Source organism: Schistocerca serialis, unplaced genomic scaffold, assembly GCF_023864345.2.
Source record: "Schistocerca serialis cubense isolate TAMUIC-IGC-003099 unplaced genomic scaffold, iqSchSeri2.2 HiC_scaffold_1153, whole genome shotgun sequence".
NCBI lineage: Eukaryota > Metazoa > Arthropoda > Insecta > Orthoptera > Acrididae > Schistocerca > Schistocerca serialis.
Window position 1 is genome coordinate 32,501 of NW_026047352.1, and position 12,500 is coordinate 45,000.

General features: G+C 54.3%; 2 non-coding genes and 1 pseudogene across 2 annotated transcripts; all 3 read left to right on the forward strand.

The window, feature by feature from the left end:
* The first annotated feature begins 3,709 nt into the window (after positions 1–3,709).
* On the forward strand, positions 3,710–5,618 carry LOC126432775 (small subunit ribosomal RNA). Its single transcript, XR_007578217.1, has one exon. It is a non-coding gene; the product is annotated as a small subunit ribosomal RNA (ribosomal RNA).
* Positions 5,619–5,971: 353 nt separating this feature from the next.
* On the forward strand, positions 5,972–6,126 carry LOC126432762 (5.8S ribosomal RNA). The gene has a single exon (XR_007578205.1). It is a non-coding gene; the product is annotated as a 5.8S ribosomal RNA (ribosomal RNA).
* Positions 6,127–6,314: 188 nt separating this feature from the next.
* The window catches only part of LOC126432721 (large subunit ribosomal RNA), an 8,543-nt pseudogene continuing 2,357 nt past the window's right edge, over positions 6,315–12,500 (forward strand).

Here is a 12,500-nt window from a genome sequence, read left to right on the forward strand (position 1 = left end):
AGATAGAACAGTTTCGACTGGAACCAGAGTAACCGTATACACGGCACTGATTAGTAATAAATGCAGAGCCATCAGAATACAGATAATATATACAACCGTCCCTATACATGCTGAAAGACTCTGCACACAATGAGAACCACACGTCAGCCAGACACTATCACACACTACTCTCTGCCTCTAACAGGCACACACACAATATCTAACCACCAGCATGGAAGAACATCCGGTGCATCCTCTCCGCCACATTACACAATCCACACTATCATAACCAGACCGGGAGGTCCACCCAGAAAACAGAATATCCCACCCTTCCGACATCCGCCATTGCTCAGCTAAGCCACGAACACCCACACATGTCCTACACAGGGGTGCACCCAACATCACCATACTGCCTCCTGTCACAGTACACAAACAATGGCAGGAATGAAAGACACAGATCTGCCACAACCTTGGAATCGGAGCGCCGCCTGTCATGAGCCACAAGTGCATCCTGACGTGACAAATCGGATGATCCCGCAGGCATGCACTTACGATAATCACTATCAACGAACCTGCCGCCGCCCCCCCCCCCAAATACACCTTTCCCTACAACAATGTGTACCTTAACCTAAGCTATATCGTACCTTAACCTAACCGACATTGCGCCTTAACCTAACCTACGTTGTACCTTAACCTAACCTATGTTGTACCTTAACCTAACCTATGTTGTACCTTAACCTAACCTACGTTGTGCCTTAACCTAACCTACGTTGTGCCTTAACCTAACCTACGTTGTGCCTTAACCTAACCTACGTTGTGCCTTAACCTAACCTACGTTGTGCCTTAACCTAACCTACGTTGTGCCTTAACCTAACCTACGTTGTGCCTTAACCTAACCTACGTTGTGCCTTAACCTAACCTACGTTGTGCCTTAACCTAACCTACGTTGTGCCTTAACCTAACCTACGTTGTGCCTTAACCTAACCTACGTTGTGCCTTAACCTAACCTACGTTGTGCCTTAACCTAACCTACGTTGTGCCTTAACCTAACCTACGTTGTGCCTTAACCTAACCTACGTTGTGCCTTAACCTAACCTACGTTGTGCCTTAACCTAACCTACGTTGTGCCTTAACCTAACCTACGTTGTGCCTTAACCTAACCTACGTTGTGCCTTAACCTAACCTACGTTGTGCCTTAACCTAACCTACGTTGTGCCTTAACCTAACCTACGTTGTGCCTTAACCTAACCTACGTTGTGCCTTAACCTAACCTACGTTGTGCCTTAACCTAACCTACGTTGTGCCTTAACCTAACCTACGTTGTGCCTTAACCTAACCTACGTTGTGCCTTAACCTAACCTACGTTGTGCCTTAACCTAACTTACGTTGTGCCTTAACCTAACTTACGTTGTGCCTTAACCTAACTTACGTTGTGCCTTAACCTAACCCATGTTGTGCCTTAACCTAACCCATGTTGTGCCTTAACCTAACCCATGTTGTGCCTTAACCTAACCCATGTTGTGCCTTAACGTAACCCATGTTGTGCCTTAACGTAACCCATGTTGTGCCTTAACGTAACCCATGTTGTGCCTTAACGTAACCCATGTTGTGCCTTAACGTAACCCATGTTGTGCCTTAACGTAACCCATGTTGTGCCTTAACGTAACCCATGTTGTGCCTTAACGTAACCCATGTTGTGCCTTAACGTAACCCATGTTGTGCCTTAACGTAACCCATGTTGTGCCTTAACGTAACCCAATTTGTGCCTTAACGTAACCCAATTTGTGCCTTAACGTAACCCAATTTGTGCCTTAACGTAACCTAATTTGTGCCTTAACGTAACCTAATTTGTGCCTTAACGTAACCCATATTGCGCCTCAACCTAACCTATATTGCGCCTTAACCTGACGCACGTTGTCGCTGAACCTGCTCTGTAATTGTTATGCAACTCGTTAAATTAGTGTAGTGTTGCCTAACCGCAACCCTCGCAATATAGTTCGCTATTCGCACTGCCCGGTCCCCTGTGTATCGCGTCATGTTAAACACCTTGCAAGTGTTGCTGACTTTCCACATGCTCCTGCTATACACTGTAATGTGGATAGCAGCAGGACGTACATGCCCCCCCCCCTTCCCCCCTGCCTTCGCAAGCTGGTCGTTGAGAAGTTTGCATGTTCAATGCCCTTCGCATGCCGACGTACTCAGCCTACGTTGTGGTACGGCCTGTCACCTGTCCGCGGATGTACGCAAAACCCACAAACTGTGCTGCACATTGGTCCGTATGTACTGAATGATACATCGTGGCACATGTGTGACCGTACGACGACTGCGCCTAGCAACGGCGGACCATACAGTCCAAATATTGTGGACGCAGCTACGTGTCGTCTCCCTTTAGGAGCTGGATTGCAGTGTGGTACGCCATTCAGACGTGTGGGAGGAACGGACGCCCTGGATGGCGATCAGCATGAGCAGTCTGTTGATGTAGTGGAGCGTGTATTCGGACGTAGTCGTCTCTTCTCACACACTGTGATAGCATGTTGCACCGCGTTCCACATCTGCGACATGCTGCAGAGGCCGGCTGACAGTCGTTCGCGCAATGGACACCGCATACGTACGGGGGCTACCTTCCACGTGTTCTCTAGGCGTGCACATGTTGTTGCGTCTATGTGGGCAGACGTAGTGTGTTGTGACACCTGACACAGGCATGCAATACTCGTTGCAAATGGCGATGGACGTCTACGTTTGCTGGTGACGTTACGCAAATGAACAACTGGTAACCCGTTGTGGTGCGGTTGTTCTCGCTAGAGGTGAATCAGTGTTGGCGACGATCGGTCGAGCTATTAACCGGTTGTTTCATGGATACCCACCATGCCCACGAACGTGAAAGGGGACCCACCATGCCCACGAACGTGAAAGGGGATCTGGGTGTGAGGCGATACGCGGCGGTGGCTGGGTGGGACCGTCCCCGGCCGGTGAGGGGGGGCCGCCCGGCGTGCTGGCAGCGCGGTGCGTGGGCGCACGCGCTACAGCCGGCTGGTGGGGGCGGCCAGTGGCAGGCGCGCCGGCCGACGGACGCGGCAGGCGGCGCAGCTGCGCGCCGGCGCCCCCTGCTCGCGGCGCCTTGCGGCCAAAGTAGGTCCTCGCGGGCCCGGTGCGAAGCGCGGTGGCCATCTGCAGTGTGCTGGTCCGATTGAGGACTGTGTGCGCTGAGGATGCGCCGCCGCCCGGCGCTCGGCGCCGCGACGCCGTCTGCTGCTCGGTCGCCCCAGCGGTTCTCGCAGGTGGTTTGTATCGCAGCTGTGCGGACGTGTTGGCGCGTGCGCTGTGCTGGGAGAGTTCGCTTCGGCACCCAAGTGGGGCTTTTGTCCTTCTGTGGCGCTGGCGTTGGAGCTGCCGGTCACCGTAGGTGGCGCGTGTTGTCTCCCGCCGGCAATGCCACGACAGCACGCTCCCGGGCCTCTGTCGGCAGCGGCAAGCTCAGTTGGGAGCACGGGTGGTCGCACCTAAAGCGTCTACTCGCCTAACTCCGGGCGATTGCGCCTCTCTCGAACCCGACCAAGTACTTAGGACGGCGCTGCGCGCCGCCGGGACCTGAGAGGGTTTCGAGGTGTGTTGTGCAGGGGAGCTCAGCCTCCTCCTGTTTGCAGAATAATTGAGCGGACGCTTGCGTGTTCGCGCGGGCCCCCGGGACACACTCCCGGGCGGCCGGCTGCTCAGCTCTAGTTGACGCAGCTCCCTGGTTGATCCTGCCAGTAGTCATATGCTTGTCTCAAAGATTAAGCCATGCATGTCTCAGTACAAGCCGCATTAAGGTGAAACCGCGAATGGCTCATTAAATCAGTTATGGTTCCTTAGATCGTACCCACGTTACTTGGATAACTGTGGTAATTCTAGAGCTAATACATGCAAACAGAGTCCCGACCAGAGATGGAAGGGACGCTTTTATTAGATCAAAACCAATCGGTCGGCTCGTCCGGTCCGTTTGCCTTGGTGACTCTGAATAACTTTGGGCTGATCGCACGGTCCTCGTACCGGCGACGCATCTTTCAAATGTCTGCCTTATCAACTGTCGATGGTAGGTTCTGCGCCTACCATGGTTGTAACGGGTAACGGGGAATCAGGGTTCGATTCCGGAGAGGGAGCCTGAGAAACGGCTACCACATCCAAGGAAGGCAGCAGGCGCGCAAATTACCCACTCCCGGCACGGGGAGGTAGTGACGAAAAATAACGATACGGGACTCATCCGAGGCCCCGTAATCGGAATGAGTACACTTTAAATCCTTTAACGAGTATCTATTGGAGGGCAAGTCTGGTGCCAGCAGCCGCGGTAATTCCAGCTCCAATAGCGTATATTAAAGTTGTTGCGGTTAAAAAGCTCGTAGTTGGATTTGTGTCCCACGCTGTTGGTTCACCGCCCGTCGGTGTTTAACTGGCATGTATCGTGGGACGTCCTGCCGGTGGGGCGAGCCGAAGGCGTGCGACCGCCTCGTGCGTGCTCGTGCGTCCCGAGGCGGACCCCGTTGAAATCCTACCAGGGTGCTCTTTATTGAGTGTCTCGGTGGGCCGGCACGTTTACTTTGAACAAATTAGAGTGCTTAAAGCAGGCAAGCCCGCCTGAATACTGTGTGCATGGAATAATGGAATAGGACCTCGGTTCTATTTTGTTGGTTTTCGGAACCCGAGGTAATGATTAATAGGGACAGGCGGGGGCATTCGTATTGCGACGTTAGAGGTGAAATTCTTGGATCGTCGCAAGACGAACAGAAGCGAAAGCATTTGCCAAGTATGTTTTCATTAATCAAGAACGAAAGTTAGAGGTTCGAAGGCGATCAGATACCGCCCTAGTTCTAACCATAAACGATGCCAGCCAGCGATCCGCCGCAGTTCCTCCGATGACTCGGCGGGCAGCCTCCGGGAAACCAAAGCTTTTGGGTTCCGGGGGAAGTATGGTTGCAAAGCTGAAACTTAAAGGAATTGACGGAAGGGCACCACCAGGAGTGGAGCCTGCGGCTTAATTTGACTCAACACGGGAAACCTCACCAGGCCCGGACACCGGAAGGATTGACAGATTGATAGCTCTTTCTTGATTCGGTGGGTGGTGGTGCATGGCCGTTCTTAGTTGGTGGAGCGATTTGTCTGGTTAATTCCGATAACGAACGAGACTCTAGCCTGCTAACTAGTCGCGTGACATCCTTCGTGCTGTCAGCGATTACTTTTCTTCTTAGAGGGACAGGCGGCTTCTAGCCGCACGAGATTGAGCAATAACAGGTCTGTGATGCCCTTAGATGTTCTGGGCCGCACGCGCGCTACACTGAAGGAATCAGCGTGTCTTCCTAGGCCGAAAGGTCGGGGTAACCCGCTGAACCTCCTTCGTGCTAGGGATTGGGGCTTGCAATTGTTCCCCATGAACGAGGAATTCCCAGTAAGCGCGAGTCATAAGCTCGCGTTGATTACGTCCCTGCCCTTTGTACACACCGCCCGTCGCTACTACCGATTGAATGATTTAGTGACGTCTTCGGACTGGTACGCGGCATTGACTCTGTCGTTGCCGATGCTACCGGAAAGATGACCAAACTTGATCATTTAGAGGAAGTAAAAGTCGTAACAAGGTTTCCGTAGGTGAACCTGCGGAAGGATCATTACCGACTAGACTGCATGTCTTTCGATGTGCGTGTCGTGTCGCGCAACACGCAGCTACCTGTACGGCTCGCAGTAGCCGTGCGCCGCGTGCGGAACCACGCGTTCGTCTCAAAACTAACGGCAATGTTGTGTGGTACGAGCGCTGAAGCGCTGGAGCGGCTGGCCTGCGGCACCTGGCGCCTGGCGCCGGTTTTGAATGACTTTCGCCCGACTGCCTGTCCGCTCCGGTGTGGAGCCGTACGACGCCCATCGGCCGTGAGGCCGTTGGACACTGAACGCTGGAACAGGGCCGCCACACGCCTCAGTCCCGCCTATGCAACTGTCTCGAAAGAGATGGTGGAAACTATGAAAAGATCACCCAGGACGGTGGATCACTCGGCTCGTGGGTCGATGAAGAACGCAGCAAATTGCGCGTCGACATGTGAACTGCAGGACACATGAACATCGACGTTTCGAACGCACATTGCGGTCCATGGATTCCGTTCCCGGGCCACGTCTGGCTGAGGGTCGGCTACGTATACTGAAGCGCGCGGCGTTTGCCCCGCTTCGCTGACCTGGGAGTGTCGTGGCCGCCTGTGGGGCCGGCCGCGTCTCCTTAAACGTGCGATGCGCGCCCGTCGCCTGGCGGTTCGCATACCGGTACTTACTCGGTAGCGTGCACAGCCGGCTGGCGGCGTGGCGTGCGACACCTCGTACAACGACCTCAGAGCAGGCGAGACTACCCGCTGAATTTAAGCATATTACTAAGCGGAGGAAAAGAAACTAACAAGGATTCCCCCAGTAGCGGCGAGCGAACAGGGAAGAGTCCAGCACCGAACCCCGCAGGCGGCCGCCTGTCGTGGCATGTGGTGTTTGGGAGGGTCCACTACCCCGACGCCTCGCGCCGAGCCCAAGTCCAACTTGAATGAGGCCACGGCCCGTAGAGGGTGCCAGGCCCGTAGCGGCCGGTGCGAGCGTCGGCGGGACCTCTCCTTCGAGTCGGGTTGCTTGAGAGTGCAGCTCCAAGTGGGTGGTAAACTCCATCTGAGACTAAATATGACCACGAGACCGATAGCGAACAAGTACCGTGAGGGAAAGTTGAAAAGAACTTTGAAGAGAGAGTTCAAAAGTACGTGAAACCGTTCTGGGGTAAACGTGAGAAGTCCGAAAGGTCGAACGGGTGAGATTCACGCCCATCCGGCCACTGGCCTCCGCCCTCGGCAGATGGGGCCGGCCGCCCGCGCGGAGCAATCCGCGGCGGGGTCGTGTCCGGTTGCCTTTCCACTCGCCGCGGGGTGGGGCCGTTCCGGTGTGCGGTGGGCCGCACTTCTCCCCTAGTAGGACGTCGCGACCCGCTGGGTGCCGGCCTATGGCCCGGGTGCGCAGCCTGTCCTTCCGCGGGCCTCGGTTCGCGTCTGTTGGGCAGAGCCCCGGTGTCCTGGCTGGCTGCCCGGCGGTATATCTGGAGGAGTCGATTCGCCCCTTTGGGCGCTCGGGCTCCCGGCAAGCGCGCGCGGTTCTTCCCGGATGACGGACCTACCTGGCCCGGCCCCGGACCCGCGCCGCTGTTGGCTCGGGATGCTCTCGGGCGGAATAATCGCTCCCGTCAGCGGCGCTTCAGCTTTGGACAATTTCACGACCCGTCTTGAAACACGGACCAAGGAGTCTAACATGTGCGCGAGTCATTGGGCTGTACGAAACCTAAAGGCGTAATGAAAGTGAAGGTCTCGCCTTGCGCGGGCCGAGGGAGGATGGGGCTTCCCCGCCCTTCACGGGGCGGCGGCCTCCGCACTCCCGGGGCGTCTCGTCCTCATTGCGAGGTGAGGCGCACCTAGAGCGTACACGTTGGGACCCGAAAGATGGTGAACTATGCCTGGCCAGGACGAAGTCAGGGGAAACCCTGATGGAGGTCCGTAGCGATTCTGACGTGCAAATCGATCGTCGGAGCTGGGTATAGGGGCGAAAGACTAATCGAACCATCTAGTAGCTGGTTCCCTCCGAAGTTTCCCTCAGGATAGCTGGTGCTCGTACGAGTCTCATCCGGTAAAGCGAATGATTAGAGGCCTTGGGGCCGAAACGACCTCAACCTATTCTCAAACTTTAAATGGGTGAGATCTCCGGCTTGCTTGATATGCTGAAGCCGCGAGCAAACGACTCGGATCGGAGTGCCAAGTGGGCCACTTTTGGTAAGCAGAACTGGCGCTGTGGGATGAACCAAACGCCGAGTTAAGGCGCCCGAATCGACGCTCATGGGAAACCATGAAAGACGTTGGTTGCTTAAGACAGCAGGACGGTGGCCATGGAAGTCGGAATCCGCTAAGGAGTGTGTAACAACTCACCTGCCGAAGCAACTAGCCCTGAAAATGGATGGCGCTGAAGCGTCGTGCCTATACTCGGCCGTCAGTCTGGCAGTCATGGCCGGTCCTTGCGGCCGGCCGCGAAGCCCTGACGAGTAGGAGGGTCGCGGCGGTGGGCGCAGAAGGGTCTGGGCGTGAGCCTGCCTGGAGCCGCCGTCGGTGCAGATCTTGGTGGTAGTAGCAAATACTCCAGCGAGGCCCTGAAGTGCTGACGCGGAGAAGGGTTTCGTGTGAACAGCCGTTGCACACGAGTCAGTCGATCCTAAGCCCTAGGAGAAATCCGATGTTGATGGGGGCCGTCATAGCATGATGCACTTTGTGCTGGCCCCCGTTGGGCGAAAGGGAATCCGGTTCCTATTCCGGAACCCGGCAGCGGAACCGATACAAGTCGGGCCCCTCTTTTAGAGATGCTCGTCGGGGTAACCCAAAAGGACCCGGAGACGCCGTCGGGAGATCGGGGAAGAGTTTTCTTTTCTGCATGAGCGTTCGAGTTCCCTGGAATCCTCTAGCAGGGAGATAGGGTTTGGAACGCGAAGAGCACCGCAGTTGCGGCGGTGTCCCGATCTTCCCCTCGGACCTTGAAAATCCGGGAGAGGGCCACGTGGAGGTGTCGCGCCGGTTCGTACCCATATCCGCAGCAGGTCTCCAAGGTGAAGAGCCTCTAGTCGATAGAATAATGTAGGTAAGGGAAGTCGGCAAATTGGATCCGTAACTTCGGGATAAGGATTGGCTCTGAGGATCGGGGCGTGTCGGGCTTGGTCGGGAAGTGGGTCAGCGCTAACGTGCCGGGCCTGGGCGAGGTGAGTGCCGTAGGGGTGCCGGTAAGTGCGGGCGTTTAGCGCGGGCGTGGTCTGCTCTCGCCGTTGGTCGGCCTCGTGCTGGCCGGCGGTGCAGGATGCGCGCGCCTGCGCGGCGTTCGCGCCCCGGTGCTTCAACCTGCGTGCAGGATCCGAGCTCGGTCCCGTGCCTTGGCCTCCCACGGATCTTCCTTGCTGCGAGGCCGCGTCCGCCTTAGCGTGCTCCTCCGGGGGCGCGCGGGTGCGCGGATTCTCTTCGGCCGCCATTCAACGATCAACTCAGAACTGGCACGGACTGGGGGAATCCGACTGTCTAATTAAAACAAAGCATTGCGATGGCCCTAGCGGGTGTTGACGCAATGTGATTTCTGCCCAGTGCTCTGAATGTCAACGTGAAGAAATTCAAGCAAGCGCGGGTAAACGGCGGGAGTAACTATGACTCTCTTAAGCCCGCAAGATGCGAAATACAGGGTAGTCACACTGTGCCCCATGCCCCTGGCTGGGATCGGTGAGTGGTGCCCCTAGCCTCTCTGCGGTGAAGTCCTAGTCCCTAGCCTCCCCGAGGCGAGAGTCGGGTGCATTGTCAGCTACCGTGAGGTGAGCTAAGGCAAGCCAAAGGGCGACTGGCTTTGCAGCCAATAGGGCAGGGCCACGGGGCCGTCACTTGAGGTGTCGGGACAGACCTAGTTTGTACTAGTATCCGAGACGAGACCTCGTATCAAAGCAGTCGTTTGAGGTGTCGAGGCAGTTGATGCCTTAGTATCCGAGACGAGTCTTTGGTCAATAATGGGCGACAGCTGCGGTAGTCGTCTGAGGTGTCGGGCCACTGTTGTACTGTGGGATTCGCTAGTATCCAAGTGCCCTTATCGGGGCAGTGTCCTTTTCAGGACCTCCTATTGTCCTTTTGAGGACAGTGTCCTTTTTAGGGCCACGATGGAGCCGCTTGCAGACCGCACGGCGGTCGCCCTTAAAGCTGTTATTGGACTACCCAATCCCATGTTATGTGGGTAAAGGGCGGAAAATGATAGCATAGATGTGCGGTAGAGGTATCGCTTAAGCGACCTCGGCGGTGACTTGTCAACGGTGCGAGAGGAATCTCGCAAATACAAGGACTATGGGCGGGGGGAGCCTTGCTGGCTCTGGCCAGTGCCCCTCGAATTGGTGTTGGCCTCATAGTGGCAGTGCCGTTCGCTTGTAGGAACAACGGGTTTAATCTCGTATTTATACTGGAGCCGTCGTTTGAGGTGTCGGGGCAGGTTTCTGTCCTAGTATCCGAGACGAGCCTCCGGTTTGTAGGCCTATTGGCCGCAGGGGTGCCAGGTTCGCAGCCTATCTCCCCTCTCTCTTAAGGAGAGCCTCAGTTGCGACGATGAATTCAGCGGAGCCTCGGATGGAGGGCCCGAATGTACAGGACCCTCAACTTTCTACTGTGGTTACCACGGACGCAAGACTTGGCAGGAATGTTGATTCGCCAAGTTTAGAGAACAGCATTACATGTCCCAAATGTCAGTTAGGTATTGGTAGGCGAACAGCGGCCCAACAGAAACAACATATTCGTAGGTGCAAAGGCTTAATTAACGCGCCCAACGAGGACGGCTTGCACAAATGTGCATTTTGTGGTAGGCAATTTACGACCTTCATTGGACGGCGGCTGCATGAGAAACGAGTACATCCTGTTGATTTTAATGCCGTCGACCTAGTGCAAGCTAGTGGCAAACGGAAAGGGAATTGGAGCGCCGCTGTGATGGAGGAAATGGCGTTTCTTGAAGTGGAATGTGCGGGGGAGTGGTCTACTCAATTACAGTTGAACACGTACTTGGGTAGAAAGTTAGGAAGATCTGCGGAAGGTATCAAGAAAAGGAGAGCACTTCCAGAGTACCAACAACTCCTGGAGTCTGTGAAAGGCAGGATGGAGGACGCTGTCGGTGCGGTCCCCGATGAGGTTGCAGAATCTGCGAGTCATGCCACTCCACAAGAACAAAGCCTTTGGATTAGCAATGAACTTATTATTTCCCATCTGGAGCAAATGAAAGACCAGTGCTCACCACCCTATAAAAGGCTGGTTGAATTAGTTCTTGACAATTCATCACCTTGGTCCGCCATTGATGATCAGGTCACTGGAATCATCCAACAACTGAATGCTAGACCACTACATAGATCTAGGAGAAGGAAGAGACAGCCAAAGGTCGCGAAGCCACATAAGGGTGGCAGGAATGAACAGCGAAGAGTGCGGCAGCAGGAAAGATCTCGTAGATTCCGAGATGCCCAGTATCGGTGGTTAAATAACAGAACTAGCTTGGTAAGAGGAATTCTCAATGGTGAGGAGGAGAACGGTACAACCACAAGACCAGACAGGAGTCTGCTCGTGGACTATTTCAAGGGCTACTACGCAAGAGAGGAACATGGCCCCGAGATCGTGCTACCGCCTAGGAATCCCGATTCCATCAAAGACACGAGTATGCCTTTCTCACTGAATGAAACTAGGAATTGGTCGCATAAATTAAAGCGAACAGCCGCTGGTCCTGATGGCGTGACTCATGAACATTTGAGAAATATCCCGAACGCGGATCTGAATGTCCTGCTTAATGTGGTGTTTGGTTTAAAACAACCACCATCTGTATTTACAGTGAGCAAGACCTGCCTTCTACCTAAGAAAGGCGACCTGCGCTCTCCATCTAACTGGAGACCAATAACTATCTCATCAATGGTAGTACGCCTGGTAAATAAGATCTTGGCTTTCAGGTTGGCTCAGGTCATTTCTATCCATCCTGCCCAGCGGGGCTTCAGGTCCGTTGATGGAATTATGGCGAACGCACTTTCCTTAGATGTTATTATCAAGGAGCATAGGGCTAGAGGAAAGCCAATTTTTGTGGTGGCCCTTGATTTAACGAAAGCCTTCGATCGGGTATCTTGGAGGGCCATACATCAGGCACTGTGGTCTCATGGAGTGGATGACTTGACTCTCGAGTATATATTGTCATCTTACAAAGGTCAAACGACCAATCTCCAGCTTGGTAAAGACACCTTTGGAGAAGTTGAGTTTCATAGGGGAGTTAAACAAGGTGATCCACTCAGTCCTGTCATCTTCAATATGGTAATGGACAGGCTCATGGAATCAGTCAACCAGTCCTATGGGGTTGAAGTCAATGGAGAGAAATTTGCTATTCTCGGCTTTGCGGATGACATTGTTCTCCTCTCGTCGACCAGAGAGGGCATGCAGCAACATCTGCGCTGTGTTGAGAGGTTCACGAAGAGCACGGCTTTAGAGGTGAACCCCTCAAAAAGCAAGGCCTTTCAATTTATTAGAGTGGCACACTCCAAACGGTGTGCAGTAGAAACCAAAAGTCTGTTCAAGTTATCTGGCGCTAAAATACCTGCCTTGAACGTGCAAGAACAGCTGCACTACCTGGGTTATACCTTTGAGCACCAGGGAATTCAGACTCCTTCTCCATCTATTCTGTCATCGCTGTTGGACCGCCTGAAACGTGCCGCACTCAAGCCTTGGCAAAAGATAACTGTTCTTCATACGTACCTCATACCGAGACTGGTTCACATCTTGCAGAACAGTAACATTACAGCCAAGAAATTAGACTATCTGGACCACCTAATCATACAGTTCGTTAAGGCAACTCTCCATCTGCCTAAGACAACTCCAACGCCATTCCTCCATGCTAGGCAGCGTGATGGTGGCTTGGGTATACCAGCATTAAGGCTGCTGATTGGCTCTGTATTTTACAGGAGAATTCAGCAG